We start from the raw sequence: 15,762 nt of genomic DNA on the forward strand, positions 1-15,762 counted from the left end.
ACACAGGACTCAAATCTGGTCAAGTTATTTTGGCACCTGAAACACACAACCCCACAAGTTCCTCTCCACCTCCCTGGCAGTAAAATAACAGTGTCTGTTGCTAATAACAACCAACACAACAACTATCTATTATTATTATTATTATTAGCAGCAATTCGCTGCTCTTATAAGAAAACCCAAAATCAGCAGCCTAAGATGGCTCTGTTTGATGGTATGGCCAGCCATGGGCATCTGCTGGGCAGGGGACCAAGTGCCAATTCCCAGAGCCCCCTAACTTTGCTCCTCCTCGTTACTGTTGCTGCCTGCAACCACCTTCTCCAAAGAAGTGGGCAGTGATTAGGGTTGTTGTTTAAAGTTATTGAGCTTTTTGGGGGGAACATCTCCCCCCAAAAACACACATTTGGGGGCTTTTCTTGGATCTCAAAACCCGGATGTATGGCAGCCCTGGCAGTGACAGAAGCAAGGGAATGGAGAAGCACCCTCTGCTTGCCTGGCCCTCTCCCTGTGGTTGGTTTGGGCCCAGAGGACTGGCGAAAAATCAACTCTAGACTTCTTCACACTGAACACAGGTCAACTGTTTGCATAAAAGAGCGTAGTGTACGCTCGCTGATTTGTGCAGCTCAACTATTGAGTACACCGCTTGTATACTCTTTAAACGTAACGTGTGAACACCCTTATCACTCACAGATGGGGTAGAGTTGTGGCAGAGGCATGCTTAAGGCCACCTACTGAGTTCAGAACCAAGGTGGAATTTGAACCCTAATTTCCAAGTTCACAGTTTTGCATTCCTGAGCCTAATCCTCATAAAAGGCAGGGAAGTTGGAAACCTGTTTCTGACTGGGAGGACCGAACCCTCAGCAGAGTGCCCATTTTCACTTCAAATAACCCAGTCTGCACAGCAATTCCAAAGCCACTGACAATTCAATACTACACCCCCTGACCCCCACAGATAAGTGTAGTCACAATGTCATTATTAGCTGTTCTGCACTGCTGGGAAAAGCCACCATCCTAAAGCCACCAGGGTTCCTGGCTCCTCAGAGCTCAGTTGCCATATGGTCCCCATCATTTCTAAATTTGCTGTTAACAGTCTTCTGTTGGCAGGTTTGGAGATTTTGGATGTATGGGCCCTGGGCAGCCCACAGAGGCACAAGCCTTGTGAGCCCATTGGAGGAATAGGCAAGAGCGATTCTCCGTTGCAAAGCCTGGTGTGTGGGCTGAACAGCCTTTAGGGAAGGAGTCTTGGAGAAGTCTAGCAAGCTCAGGATGAGGTCTGCTAATGAAAACAATTCCAGGAAAGAGATGAGATATTTTGGATCTTGCGACAGTGTTCGGGCAAACTTAGAAAGACACCTGCTCAGCAGTAAATAATACTTCAGTTTAACCATTATCCTAAAACCTCTTCCTTCATTTTAAGTGGGCAATCATAGTTTTCTGGCTTGAACTTATCAATGTTTGGAATACTGGGCATATTTTTCCAAATTCTCTTCCCCCACCCCACAACGTGCTAATATATTTCCTTCAAGAGCTGTATAAACAAGATAATCTAACTTCCTTCTCACTTCTCTTAAAAAATCAAGCACACACCAGGTGACAGTGGCCATGAAAAAGAGGGAAATTGAGCAACCTAAAGGTACAGGAAGTGTCTGTGATTCCACTGGGAATGACATTTGAGATGAAAGGTTATACCACCAGTTAGTGCAGAGATAGCCAATATGGTACCTTCCAGATGTTTGAGACTCCAACTACCAGCCCCAGACAGCAAGAGAAATGGTCAGGGATGATGGGAGTTGAGTCCATTTGGAGGGAACCACATTAGCTAGCCTTGGTTTAATGCTATGTGAACAAGCCTAGCCTCCTTGCAGGGTCACACACTCCCTCTCCTCGTCCCTTATCTCTGCCACCCACTGTTGTGACAGCACAGGCACTTTTTAGGGCTATCTTCCCACACTGCTTCCTTCTGGGAAAGGACACTAAGAGAGAAGATGGCCTAAGTCTGGGACTGCCAGCATTGCCACTGCTAATGTACTGGCAAAGCAATTCAAAAAGGAAGGTCAGGGAAGAAGCCGGAGACTTCCCTGCCTCAGGCGGCACAGTGACTTAGGCCAGCTATCATGCAATCCATCGCCTGTATTCTGAAGATGCACCGAACAGGAAAACATCAATAATATGTGCTTACAAAACAACCAAAACCCACATGCACCATTATTCAAAGGATGATACAAGTACAGTGGTACCTCGGGTTACATACGCTTCAGGTTACAGACTCTGATAACCCAGAAATAGTGCTTCAGGTTAAGAACTTTGCTTCAGGATGAGAACAGAAATCGTGCTCCGGCAGCACAGTGGCAGCAGGAGGCCCCATTAGCTAAAGTGTGCTTCAGGTTAAGAACAGTTTCAGGTTAAGAACGGACCTCCGGAACGAATTAAGTACTTTACCCGAGGTACTACTGTAGTTTTGGTTAAGATGGAAATGGAAGTTTCAGAAAACACTTGTTTCCTCTTTTCCACTATAGATATAGCAGTCAATAAGAAAGAGAAAGGCCTAGTTGTGAGAGAATGTTATAGAGTTCACTGAGAGCATTTTGTAACTAATACATCCAGCACATGAAAAATGGGCATTATCAAGTGAATAATCTTTCAATATAGGCTTTGTATGCCTCTGCAGTTATTAAGACTCTTTCGAAAGAGCGTTGCAGACACATACAATATCAAGGAGGTAAAGACAGCTGCAAACTTTCAGTTTCCCTGGAGATACCAGTTTTTATGGAAGGCTGAGGATCACCACAGCAACCAAACTACAAAAACAGACCAATGGGCTCGTGCCCCATTATTCTGGCAAAGTAATTTGTATTATAGGAACAGTCTGGGGGCACAGATATTGAAAAATGATCAAAGAAGAAAGCACTGTTGAAGTATAATTTGGTTTTGCTGACTTTAAGGCCTCAAATCACACGTTTACAAAGACCGTTATGAAAGTTAATGCTCAAGGTTTTGTAATGCTGAACTAACCACTGTAGTGTGAAGGGATCCAGATTAATTTTCAGCACATTTTTTTCCAAAACAACCATTACAAATTTGTGCTAATAAACCAGGGCAAAAATATATCAAGTTACAGTACCCATATTGAGGCAGCTGTTCAGAAAAGCATTAAGAGAGAAAATGGACTTTCAAGATGAATGCACTTTTTTTGCTTTGTATCTTCAGATCACAAAACTACTACAACACTATATGTCTTGAAAATACAGTGGTGCCTCGCAAGACGAAATTAATCCATTCCGTGAGGCTCTTCGTATAGCGGTTTTTTCATCTTGCGAAGCAAGCCCATTGACAGCTTAGCGGATTAGCGCTATTAGCGGTTTAGCGGCTTTTAGCGGATCAGCTGATAAGTGGCTTATCAGCGGATCAGCTGATAAGCGGCTTAGGGCTTAGGAAAAGGGGGGGGGGGGGAAACCCCACAGGAACTCGCAAAACATTTTCGTCTTGCGAAGCAAGCCCATAGGGAAATTCGTTTTGCGAAGCGCCTCCAAAACGGAAAACCCTTTCGTCTAGCGGGTTTTCCGTCTTGCGAGGCGTTCGTCTTGCGGGGCACCACTATATAAGCATTTTATAAATTTAAGTAGCTGTTCGGGTTGCCAAACAGAAAGTTAATCAATTGCAATGCTTTCTGGGAAAGTCTCTAAAATTGCCTTCCCCGGCATAGTACTCTCCAGATGTTTTAAACTGCAATTCCCATCAGCCCTAGCAAATGGTCAGGGATGATGGGAGTTGTGATAAAAATTAATAAATCTGAAGGGCATATTCATAAAGTCTGCCACACTTCTTCAACGCCTTTCAAACCCTGTCTTGTCACACTTTGGCAACAATTTCACCGATGCCACCTCCTCTGTCACAAGTTTGCTACGCCACAACTCATAATAAAACATACATACTGCCAATATATCATTTCTATATTCATAAGCCCCATGCCATTCTCCATGGCTCTCTCTTTCCTTTTCAATTTGTAACTTGAGAGTTGGGAGGAAGCTGGTTTTCAGGGGCTGGCTTTGGTCCTAGCTTCTCCAACTACTGACTTTTAATTTAGCTATACATTAGATTTTTCACAATGATTGCTCTTAATAAGTTATTTATTCAGCTCTTCTTTTTATTGTTGTTTGTTCAGTCACACGTTTTTGCCCTCATAACCTGCAAGTGTACTATTTTATACTGGACAGAGCTGCTGAAAGGTGAACAATTACATAATAAATAAATGGGCAACAACCATAGCATGGTTTTATCTTCTCAAGTGTGAAAGATGCAACAACAGTAGTTTATATGGGTCTGCTTCACAGGTTCTCTATGCTGCCAACTGATTAAAAAAGAAAACTGATGGTGCATGTAGCCATCCAGAAGCTTCAACTGGGAGCAGAAAGGTTGGCTTTGCCTAGGGAGAGAGAGAGAGAGTGCGTGCAGCAGGTCTCCTGCACCTTTAATAGTTGTGGTCCCTCTTCTTCAACTGATTACTATTTTTCTTTTCCTATAAACCCATAGACTCCCACAAAATCCCAGTTTGGAAACAGCTAAAAGGATGGTTGTGCTCCCCCTAGCTGTTGGAAGACCTTTCCTTCCAAGCAATTTCAAGAAGCCTAGAAGGGAGACAGGAAATAAGACAGGCTATGGAGGAAAGGGTTAGCAGCACCTTCCAAATGGCTACATTAGGCCAGGGGCATCAACTGCTAACCCTTACTACCCTAAATTGTTCTGTTTACAGAACTTACATAATGTCCTGAATTCATGTCTGCATTATATAATGTGTCACAAATAATTTTGGTTCCATTCATTTAGATCAGGCTTTCCCAAACTTGGGCCTCCAAGCTGTTTTTGGACTACAACTCCCATCATCCCTAGGTAGCAGGACCGGTGGTTGGGGTGATGGGAACTGTAGTCCAAAAACAGTTGGGGACCCAAGTTTGGGAAACCCTGATTTAGATCTAGATGGTGATGGTAGATTAACAGCATTCAGTACTTATAATCTGCTCTGGGATCGGGTTACATTTTTGTTGCTGTAGAGCTTCAGGTTATGGTTTTAAAAAAAATATTTAGTAGAATCTGAAACCTCCAGAGTTAAGGTATGTCAATGAAGTATCTGTGCATTTTCTTCTAAATCCCATTATTCTCTGATGATTCTTTCAGACACACAAAATACCCCAAAGCCAAACAAAAGGACTCATAAACGTACATGTCCCTGCCCACGCTGTTCATCTTTCCAGCACATGCAACCTCCCCCAAACCAGTCACGGAACAGCAAAGTGAACTGCTAACAATAGTTTAGCCTTGAAAGAATTATAGAAAAAAGTATCTTTCAGTATAGCAAGCAACACATTGTACCACGATGTGAATGCAATTTCCATATGTGGAAAGAATAGCATTTGCATTTAACCTTAAACAGATGGTTTACTGAAAGAAGAAACCCACATTTTGACAAGTGCCTATTGGATAGACAAATTGCACCATGGCAAATTGAAGACGCAAAAGATAGGATAATTATTCCCCCACAATAATTGAAAAAAGAGAGATGCATTTCACACAAACATTACTAGCGCCTCACGGAGGCAAGGCTGTAAAAGTCCCTTTCCAAAGAGGTCAGTGCAAAATCAATGTCAAGAGAAGTGGGGGGGGGGGGATATGAGAGAGACCAGAGGAAGGTGTGCAATCAAGATCCAAAAGACAGCAATTGGAGAGCTTGTGCCAACACCTGCCAACCTTAAGTTAGTGCCAAGGCCCCAGTTGCCTCAGCAGAGCCCAGAATGCATGTTCTGGGCCCCGTTTAAAATATATTTCTCCAGCTTTCCATGCCAAGAAGTGCTGAGACTTAACTGCCCTTTTAATTTTCCAAAATCAAATCAGCCCTCCATTAGGGACACCGTGAAAAATTAAGATGGTCTAAACCACTGAGCCTCTTGGGCTTGCCGATCAGAAGGTCAGTGGTTCGAATCCCCATGATGGGGTGAGCTCCCGTTGCTTGGTCCCAGCTGCTGCCAACCTAGCAGTTCGAAAGCACGCCAAAAAGTGCAAGTAGATAAATAAGTACCACTGTGGCGGGAAGGTAAATGGCATTTCCGTGTGCTGCTCTGGTTTCGGTGTTCCGCTGCGCCAGAAGCGGCTTAGTCATGCTGGCCACATGACCTGGAAAAACTCTGCGGACAAATGCCGGCTCCCTCAGCCAGTAAAGCGAGATAAGTGCCGCAACCCCAGAGTCGTCTGCGACTAGACTTAACAGTCAAGGGTCCTTTACCTGTTTAAGACCCATCTACCTGGTGGTGCTTAGTGCACTGTTGCTGTTACTGCAGATTTCCACTAACCGAGATGGGTGACCATCAAGGGGCACTATGTCAAAGGCCCCCTAAAACCTGGAGGAGGCCTTGCAAGGGCAAGTGGAGGATCCTGCCAGGCTACTATTGGCTCCCCACATCATTTGGTCTGGCAAAGCTGATAAGTTACAGTATCCCACTCTGGCCATTAGATGTGCGGTGCTGCAGGACAGCAAGAATCCCTATGCATGAGAACTGTCCCAGTGCTGCAGGGAGTAAGGAGTATGGGCATCAGTCATAATGAATACAAGTAGCTATTTGAACACCACTTAGCAATTATTTTTGGACACAACTGCCAACTTGCCCAAAATTATGGGCTGACCTCTGTTTGTGTACAATCCCATCATCTTAAAAGCGGATTCCCTCGACCATTTTAAGCTGCTGAGACACAGCTGTAGCCAAGGTGGATTGTGTTTCCTCTTCTGGGCGCAAGAGGAAAAGGATGTGATGTGTTCATGATGGAGTGGTCCGTAACCATATGATCCCTTCTGCGCACACCTGCGTCCCAATTTAGCCAGCTATAGAAAAGACTACAAAACTGGTACGAGGAGACATGGCTATATATTAAGCAGGAGGAAGGAAACAATAAAACCTGATCCCCTCAAACTACAGCTTAGCATCCCCAAACATACCTGCATGACTGGAACCCAAAAATTATTATGACCTGATCTGGATTCATATCTTTTGATGTCCATATCTAAGAACGTACAATGTTGACGTGCTTTGCAGTTAACGTGGCTGCCAGTGGGCAGCCATGCCTACTGCAATATGGGGCAATCAAGACAGGTTGGGGGAGGTGCAAAGAAATGAGTCCTGGAGAGCTGATGTTCTAACCATCAGCTGGGATCACCTGCTCTAGAGAGCTCTCTTTTGGGACTGGAGGACGTGGCTTGGATTCAAAGCACTATCTCTAGCATTTAATTCTTTTCAGAAGAAGTGGTTTGCATTGAAAGGGCTTTGAATCCAAACTCATTTCTCTGCAGAGGGGGAAATGCTGCTGTTTTAGGAGCATTCCCCTCTATGCAGAGACTTCAAAGGTGCTCCCTTGTAACTGACAGTCAGCTGATTAGGAACCTCTTTGAAGGTGTGCTCCTAGTGTCATTCAGTGGTGCCCTCGGATTGGTTGTGAGCCACCTCATTTGAATTTTGATAAGTGTCAGTCCCCTGGCGTTATTATGACATCAGGTGTCTGAGAGGTGGGTAGACTGGGATTTGGCCCATGGGGGAGATTAGGATCTGGCCTGTCAGCCAGATCTAGCTCCCTACCCATGATCTAGAGAGCTTGGCAAAGGCTACTCTAAAACAGGGTTTCCCAAACTTGGGTCTCCAGCTGTTTTTGGACTACAGTTCCCATCATCCTTAACCACTGGTCCTGCTAGTTAGGGATGATGGGAGTTGTAGTCCAAAAACAACTGGAAGACCCAAGTTTGGGAAAGCCTTCTCTAGAATATGCATTCAGTTGAGAGAGGGGTGGGATGGCCAGCTCTTTTCGGCATCATAATTGAGAATGAGCTCTAAAATGTACTTGGTATTTCCCCAGTGGTACGTTATGGAAAAAGATTGGCAATTGTGGCCTTTTAGAAGGAGGTGGTTTGCCATTCATGACTGCCATTCTCATTCTGGAAGCCCTGGAAACGTCCAACAAATGTCTTAAGTTCCCAGGATCATTCTTTGGAAACTACTTTCCTAAACAGTTTACATCCCACTTTGCTGCCACATTTTGAGTGAACCATCAATCAAAGTTTGGGTTTTTTTAAGGCTTTTGTTTTAAATTAAAATTTGGAAATGTTTTAGAGCTCCTATAAAGTAAGGAAGCTAAAGGAACTGGCAGAAACATAGACCTGCTAAGTCCTAATTTTGCCACACAATATTGCCAATCTCTTTAGCCCTCAGCTGCTTTCCAGTTTCAAGCACCTGCTCTGCAAAAACTACCAGAGATCTGCCAAATTATACAGTATCTTCACACAGCCTTTTACGTTGGGCACACTAATCCGGTCTGGTATAAAAAGCATGCAAAAAGTAATAATGAAAAAGCCAAAGCCTAAGGAAAGCCACATTATTTATTTGGCCCTGTGCATAGTTAAAGATGCATACAATTAACATACTTGGCATAATTGCATCTCTTTCCAATCCTAATTATTTTAGAGAACTTCTCTTTGTAACTGAGAGAAAGGAGTGGGGAAACGAGAGACGAAATGGAGAAAATGGTAGAATAGGATGCCTAGCAGAAACAGAGCAAAAGTGAGGAGGCAGAAATAAGTACCATAACATGAGGATAAAGAGTAAAAATTGTGCTATTATCTGCTCTGAGCACTGGGACTGCTAGCCTGGCCTTCCGCAGCCATTGCCTACATTTTTCTTTGCTTTTGACTGCAACACTGAGGATAAGGAATTAGCTTTTTAAAAACCCTGACATCTCAGTTCCCTGACATTCCAATTCCTCAGCAGATACTATGTTTGCAGATTTACAGAAAACACACAGTTCTGCAGCAGTTCTAGCTTTGGGTTAATGGTTACCAGCTTTTTAGTATAACCTGAGCAAATCTAGAAGCATGCATAGTAAGTAAGACTGCAGCCTTAGTCCAGCTTCATCCAGCTGCCCTTTACAATCATGGGGTTTTTAAACTGAACAAACGCTATGTATATATATATATGAGGCCAGGAGTTGAAGCTGAGACTACCAAATCCATTGCTTCTGAGCCTTAATACAGATATGGATTTGGAAAAGCAAAACAAGATCTCCTGCAAAGTCTTTTGGTTTACAAAATGAGCATATAAAACCCCTAACAATCTGTGTGTCTCGGCTCACCACAGCACACAGAGGTCAAGAGGATTTTTGCACAATCAAAAGCATCCTTGGGAGTCAGGGGCTGCCTCTTTCACATTTTAAAAAAAGAACCCAATAGCTTCTTTTAATTCTATTTAAAGTCACAAGGCCAACTTTTGCCAGCTACCCCACAGAGATCAAGAGACTATTCTCTCAAAAGCTACAGCATGAGGCCTGGCCATCTCATTTTTTTTTTTTTGCAAAACTTTTTTACCACAAAACAGCCCTAGCAGTGGACATTCCAGAACAGAAAGGTGGGGGTAAGTTATTTAAATAAATAAGACTTCACTCTGAAAAATTTACTGCACCCTCTCTCAAATAATTGGCAATTAAACTTCAACGAAGATGATCCTGCCATGAAATCACACTAAGCATCCAAGACAAGGAAGATGTAGATATTTCCAGGTGCTATTAGATTTAGGTTGCAGCCCTATGCACACTTACTTGGGGGTAAGCCTCATTAAACACAATGGGATTTCCTTCCTGTGTATAGGTTTGCACTGTAGAGGCCTTCAATCCTATGTGCAGTTCTGCAGAACTGTAGTAGTACCTCCTCAGACAGGGGTGGGAAACCTATTCCTTTCCAGATATTGAGGGACTACAACTTGCATCAGGTCCAGCCAGCATGGCCAATGGTGAGGAATGATGGGAGTTCTAGTCCAGCAGCACCCGGAGGATTGCAGGTTTCCCATTCCCAGGTTATCAGGTCATTAAAAATCGTACCGGCCACAGAATGACACCATTAATAGGAATTAGGAGAGCTCAGAAGATTTCAATATGCTATACCCAGTGACGGTGTGCCAGAACTTGCAAGGTACCTGGTGCTTTCTGAACATAAAAAGTTGATACATCTGGAGCTTCTGGACCTGGCAGTCATGTTGTTTATGTGGGGGAAAGGATCTCTCCTTAAGCTGTCTTACAGTTAGATTTGTTGCGACAGAAATACAGGATTCTTTACTTGGAAAACAGAAGCATCTCTGTGAACAGGTATGTTTTTAGAGACAAAAATTCAGACGGTGCTGCCCATTAAGAAACTGTGTAAACACGGCAAGGGAGTTTGTTCCATTTGCTAGTGCAGTTTCCAGTGGTGGCAAAGGGGATGTTATCGTTCTGATAAAGCCAGCTTTCCAATGGCATATCCGAGCCAATTCGGCTTTCCATCCTCTTCGTGCCATGTACGTTACAGGCTAGACACGTAACAAAGTGGGGATAGACACTTACGGGGCCTGCAATGAGAAGTGACTGTCCGGGAAAGAGATCCTGGGATCAAAACTGATAGCTCAATGTTGACCCAGTGAGCAGCAGCAGTGTAAAGGGTTGCTCCATGTTAGGCGTAATTGGAAAAGGAAAGGAAAGCAAAACTGCCAATATCACTCCACTGCTTTACAAATCTATGGTGTATGATCATACTTGAGTTCAGTTTCGGGTACCACAACTCAGAAAGGAGATTGTAGAACTGGAGAAGGTCCAGAGAAACTGGCAACCAAACTGATCACGGAACTGGGTCAACTACCTTAAGAGGAAGGTTATAACATTTGGGGCTTTTATAATTTAGAGAAAAGGGATGAATGCGGGGAGAATGACTGGGGTGTATAAAAGGATGCACAGAAAGTGGACAGAGAGAAGTTTTTCTCCATCTCTCATAATACTAGAACTTGGGGCAACCCAATGAAGTTAAATGTTGGAAGAGGCAGGTCACAAGACAAAAAGTAACTTTTTTCACACAGTACAAACTATGCAATTCAGTAAAATTCATGGCTGGTGAAATTCATGGCTGCCAACCTGAATGGCTTGAAAAGGGATTTAGACATGAAGGATAAGCTTCCAGTGCTAAAGGCAGTATGTCTCTGAATACCCATTGCTGAGGAGTACAAGTGGAAATAGTACTGTTGAGCCCCTTTCCTGGTTAACCACTGTGAGAACAGGGTGCGAGACTAGAAAGCATTTGCTCTGATCTGGCTCAGTTCTTCCTATATTCAATCAGACTTATTTTCAGGGAAGTACGTGTAGCTTTGCAATCTCACTCCATTACAAAGTGTAAAATGCTGAATAATTTAAAGGTTACTTTAACTAATACCCCTTGACAGGCCACTTAATAAAGAGCAATTTTTGTCTTGGGTTAATTGCAAAATAGCGTTTTTAAGTGACAGTCCCATGGAAGAATATCTGCATTTCTGAAACACCAAAGGTCAAGTCAGTCAACAGATTATGCATTTCTCCAGCTGTGTATGAAAGAGGTAGATCGTTTTACAGGTGTGTGTTTCAGAAAAGGAAAAACCTCAGTCAAATGCAGGAAATGTCCAATTTAAAATGAAACGCTATGCTGTTAAAATAAAGTACACACACACACACACACACACTCACTTAGAGCCAGTATGAAAAAGAAGTATATGAGTCATAGGGGACTTGAAAACATTGGAGCTTTAAGAGACTGGGGCCTAGTAAGGGTGTCTATATTTAAGTATTACAGAATGGAAAAAAATGTGGTGTGTATGTTAGAGTAAAAGCCTTGTGCTGCAGTGCAGCATTTCTACTGATTCTCTCTCACTCTGGGCTTATCCACACTACTGTTTGCCCTACAGCTTTCCTCTGGGATAACCTGTGATTTAGCACTGGATTGGAGCAAACAGAAATCAGGTTTTCAGTGGATTGCTGTTTGTTCCGATTTATCACTAAAGAGCGAGTTTTCCCTGGGGAAAGTAGCAAAACTGCTTGGACCAGTGCCTAGAAAGCACGGGACAAGTGGAAAACTGCTCGGACAAGTGGAAGTGTGGATGAGCCCTTTATTGTGTAACTCAAGCTTGGGTTATTTGGAGCTATAATTTCAAAGCATTTCTAGTTGCTCTATGTAACAGCAAACCAGGGTGTGCTGCTATTGGCACTTGCAAGTGTGAGACTGCAGTTGGCACACAGTTTCTGCTTGCCACTCCCCCTTCCAACACATGCGAAGGGTGGAGCTAATCAGAAGTTTCCGATTCTGGTTGACAGTCTGCACATCCAAGCACAGCAAATATGGTTTCATCTAATCAAGAGTTTGCCTGCAAACAAGTATCCCAGTCCATAGCCATGGTTTGGAATGCTGTTTTTGCAGGCAAACTTTGCTTTAAGCGGTGGCATACCGTAGTTGCCAGTGAGTAGAAGCTTCTGGTTCCCCCCCCCCCTTGCACACAAAGGAAGGAGAGAAGAGAGCACACTGCTTGCAAAGTCAGCAACTGCTTGTAACCATGTTTTGCTTGTGCTCAAACACTTTCCTTTCTCCCTTAGGAGGAGATTATAGGCTTCCATCCTTAGTTGGTTTAAGTAGCAGTTTTTGGTTTTCATTCTGGCTTGATATATCGGCTTGCTAACTTGTACAAACCACAGTTTCCCTAGTTTGGCCAAAGTGGGAAATAGGAATGGAAGCTTTAAATCTTCTCCCTTTGTGCCCAAGCTTCACACGGGCAGCAAGAAACCATGGTTTGTTGTTTCGGTCTGAATTAGGCCAAAGTGTTATTTCACAGCACCCTATCATGACTAGACCTCTAATTAACTATATTAGTAAATGGATTATCGTAGCGTCTAACATCACTGTGCTTCTCCTGGTTTCACTATATTCTTGTGCATCTTTCAGGTTCAACTTATCTCCTACTTTTGACCAGATCTTAATGATAGTTCCAAGCTTTATGAAGCAAATCAGTATATGCAAAACAATTTTTTAAAAAATCTCTTTGGGCTTCTGTATGATCCCATACTCCTCTCTAGCATTTTCTTTAAAATATACATGATTCGTATGCAATTTCTACTGCAGATTTTGAGAGAGAGAGAGAGAGAGAGACAGAGAGAGAGAGAGAGAGAGAGAGAGAGAGAGAGAGAGAGAGAGAGAAACCCAGCTGGGGTTCACTCTGCATGAAAATAATTGGTTATTATCTCTTTTTGAGTAAACTATGATTAGCTCCATGTTTCTGTTGGACATGAAGCTCTAAACAAATAGTCTTTTGGCCCCCATACAACTTCCTCTGAAAATTCTGGTTGGTAAATATGAAAGAGTTTTCAAATTAAATGACCAGTAATTTTCTGAACAGTCTTAGAAAACAACCCAGAAGAGACTTCAGTCCAGAGTAAATAAGATGCAGATGCCACATTAAACAAGACATAATTTTCTATGTAGGCAGGAATACTGCAACTTACTCAATGGATAAAAGGGGCTATAGATGGCTGTTTCTTCAATATATAGATGTTGCCAAAAAACACTGTGAACTAATCAAGGCAATTAACTGTCTGACATCATTAACTGAATCACAGGACTAGCTGTTGCTGTCCTGATAACAGCAAAAGATTTAGCTGCAATTCTGAATGAGATCAGAATATTTCCTAATTACTGCATGAGTGAAATAAGCCGTAACACTTTAAAATTAGCTGGATACATTTATGATGATGAGTGCTACAGGATAGGTTTCAACATGCTGCTTCAACTATGATGTTTAGATATTGGAAATGAGTTTTGCCTCCTGGAATTTGGGTTTATTCTTCTTTCTTTTCACTGTTATAACTGATCTGTAGGGTGGCAGTGATTCCATAGTTTCATTATTATCCTGGATCTCCCCATCACAACATACCATGAATGCAAATCTCTTTCAAAAAGCATATTTTCATACTTTTGCAATTCAATTCCTACCTCAAAAGAGGAAAATTTGTATGTTTTTATTCTGTTTTTCTTTGTATATCTTTCTAGAAGCTCTGCCCTTTTTCTTATTTTCCCATCTTTAGAAGCTATACATCTTTAGAGGAATTTTTAGAAGCATTCCTATCATTTAGAAGCATTGGGAAATCATATTCACGCTCTGAAGATTGCCTGTGTCATTCAACAATATAAAGCTGAAATATTGAGCTAAGGACAACAACACAGCAGCAGAGCAGTCTTTGCATGCAAAAGGTCCCCAGGTCATAGAATCTTAGAACTGTTGGAAGGGACCCCAAGGGTCATCTAGCCCAACCCCTTGCAATGCAGGAATCTCGGCTAAAGCAGCCATGACAGATGGCCATCCAACCTCTGTTCAAAAACCTCCAAGGAAGGAGAGTCCACATGGCAATCTCACTGGTTGGTAGTTACCCGGGTCTTCCTTCCCCCCCTTTTTAACGATGGGGACAACATTTGCCAGCCTCCAGTCTGTAGGGACCTCACCTGTTCTCCAATAATTCTCAAAGATAATAGACAAAGTCTCTGAAATTACATCCGCAAGCTCCTTTACTACTCTTGGATGCAGCTCATCAGACCGTGGAGATTTGTACCTCTTTTCCTATCTTGGGCTGCAGCTCCCTCCTTACATTATTTATTCTGTTATCACAAGGTTGGGTATCACTTTCCTTTTGGGGGAAGACGGGGCAAGGTAGGTGTTGAGTAGTTCCGCCTTTTCTCTGTCTTTTCTTCTTCTTCCCCACGCAGAGGACCTACCACTTGTTTCTTCTTCCTCTTACTTCGGACATAGCCAAATAAACCTTTATTATTATTATTATTATTAACCTCTCTTGCAAGCCTGAGCTGATTCTGAGCTTTAGCTAGGCTGACTTTCCCCCTGCAACTGTTGGCTACTCGTATATACTCCTCCTTTGTGATTTCCCCTTTCTTCTATTTCTTACACATGCCCTTAATTCTCAGCTCACCTGCAAGCCACACCGGTTTCCTTAGATGCCTCCTATTTTTCTTTCTTGTTGGTATTGTCTGTATTTGGGCCTTCAATATTTCTCCTTTTAGAAACTCCCATCCTTCTTGGACTCCCTTCTCACTGAGTATTTCTGACCACGGGATCACACCCAGCAGCTCCTTCAGCTTTTCGAAACTGGTCAATCCCTAACTTCTCTAATTATAATTATCTCAGGAAACATGCTAGAAAAGGCCCTTGTCTGGCTAGCTGCCATTAGCCAAAAGGAGACAATAGTGTGCAAAATGAACCAAAGGTCCAACAGTATTAGCTATCTTCTCAAGTTCATATATGCAATATATGGATTTTAGATGGTAGAAAATTTGTCTGTATAGGAGTTTATGAAATAAGCATCTGCTACCTGCTTCACCAGAAATATCAAGGATCAATTCTATTGTTGGCTTTTTACATCTTGTTTGAAGGTGTACATTAAGCATTGTCATGCTGAGGATGATCACAATTCTAGGTAATTCAGCTGCCAACGTTTGAACAGTTTCCATATGTATAAGCACATAATTTTCTTTAAGACTGCCCATAAGAGATTAATATTTTTGTTATCCTTTTCTCATTTTGATAATAAGCTGTCTGCTTGAAGCTCCAGGCAGTTGAATTTCCCTTTTACTGATTCAAGTTTTCTGTCTGTAATTAAGGAAGATTTAGAAACACATCCTTATGAAAAGAACGAAGAAACCTTTAAATCTTTAAGCAGCTCAGTGGTAAATTTTATTTATGCTCCTGGGTGTCAATCTCCACAGTATCACACTGCTTTCCCAAGCATTAAGCAGCTACTGAAAAGTTAAGTGTTATTAGAAATTCCTTACACCTGCCGAGAAAAGGAGGTCAGTAAATCTGAGACTTTAGGCAAGTGGATTGAATCAATACATTCCTGGGCAACATTTCGAACGTGTAA

General features: G+C 42.5%; 1 protein-coding gene across 1 annotated transcript in view; it reads right to left on the bottom strand.

Moving 5' to 3' along the window:
• Positions 1–15,762, bottom strand: part of TGFBR3 (transforming growth factor beta receptor 3) — a 137,629-nt gene that overhangs the window by 58,426 nt on the left and 63,441 nt on the right. The window lies entirely within an intron of this gene.

The sequence above is a fragment of the Podarcis cretensis genome (genome assembly GCF_951804945.1).
Source record: "Podarcis cretensis genome assembly, chromosome: 6".
Classification (NCBI taxonomy): domain Eukaryota; kingdom Metazoa; phylum Chordata; class Lepidosauria; order Squamata; family Lacertidae; genus Podarcis; species Podarcis cretensis.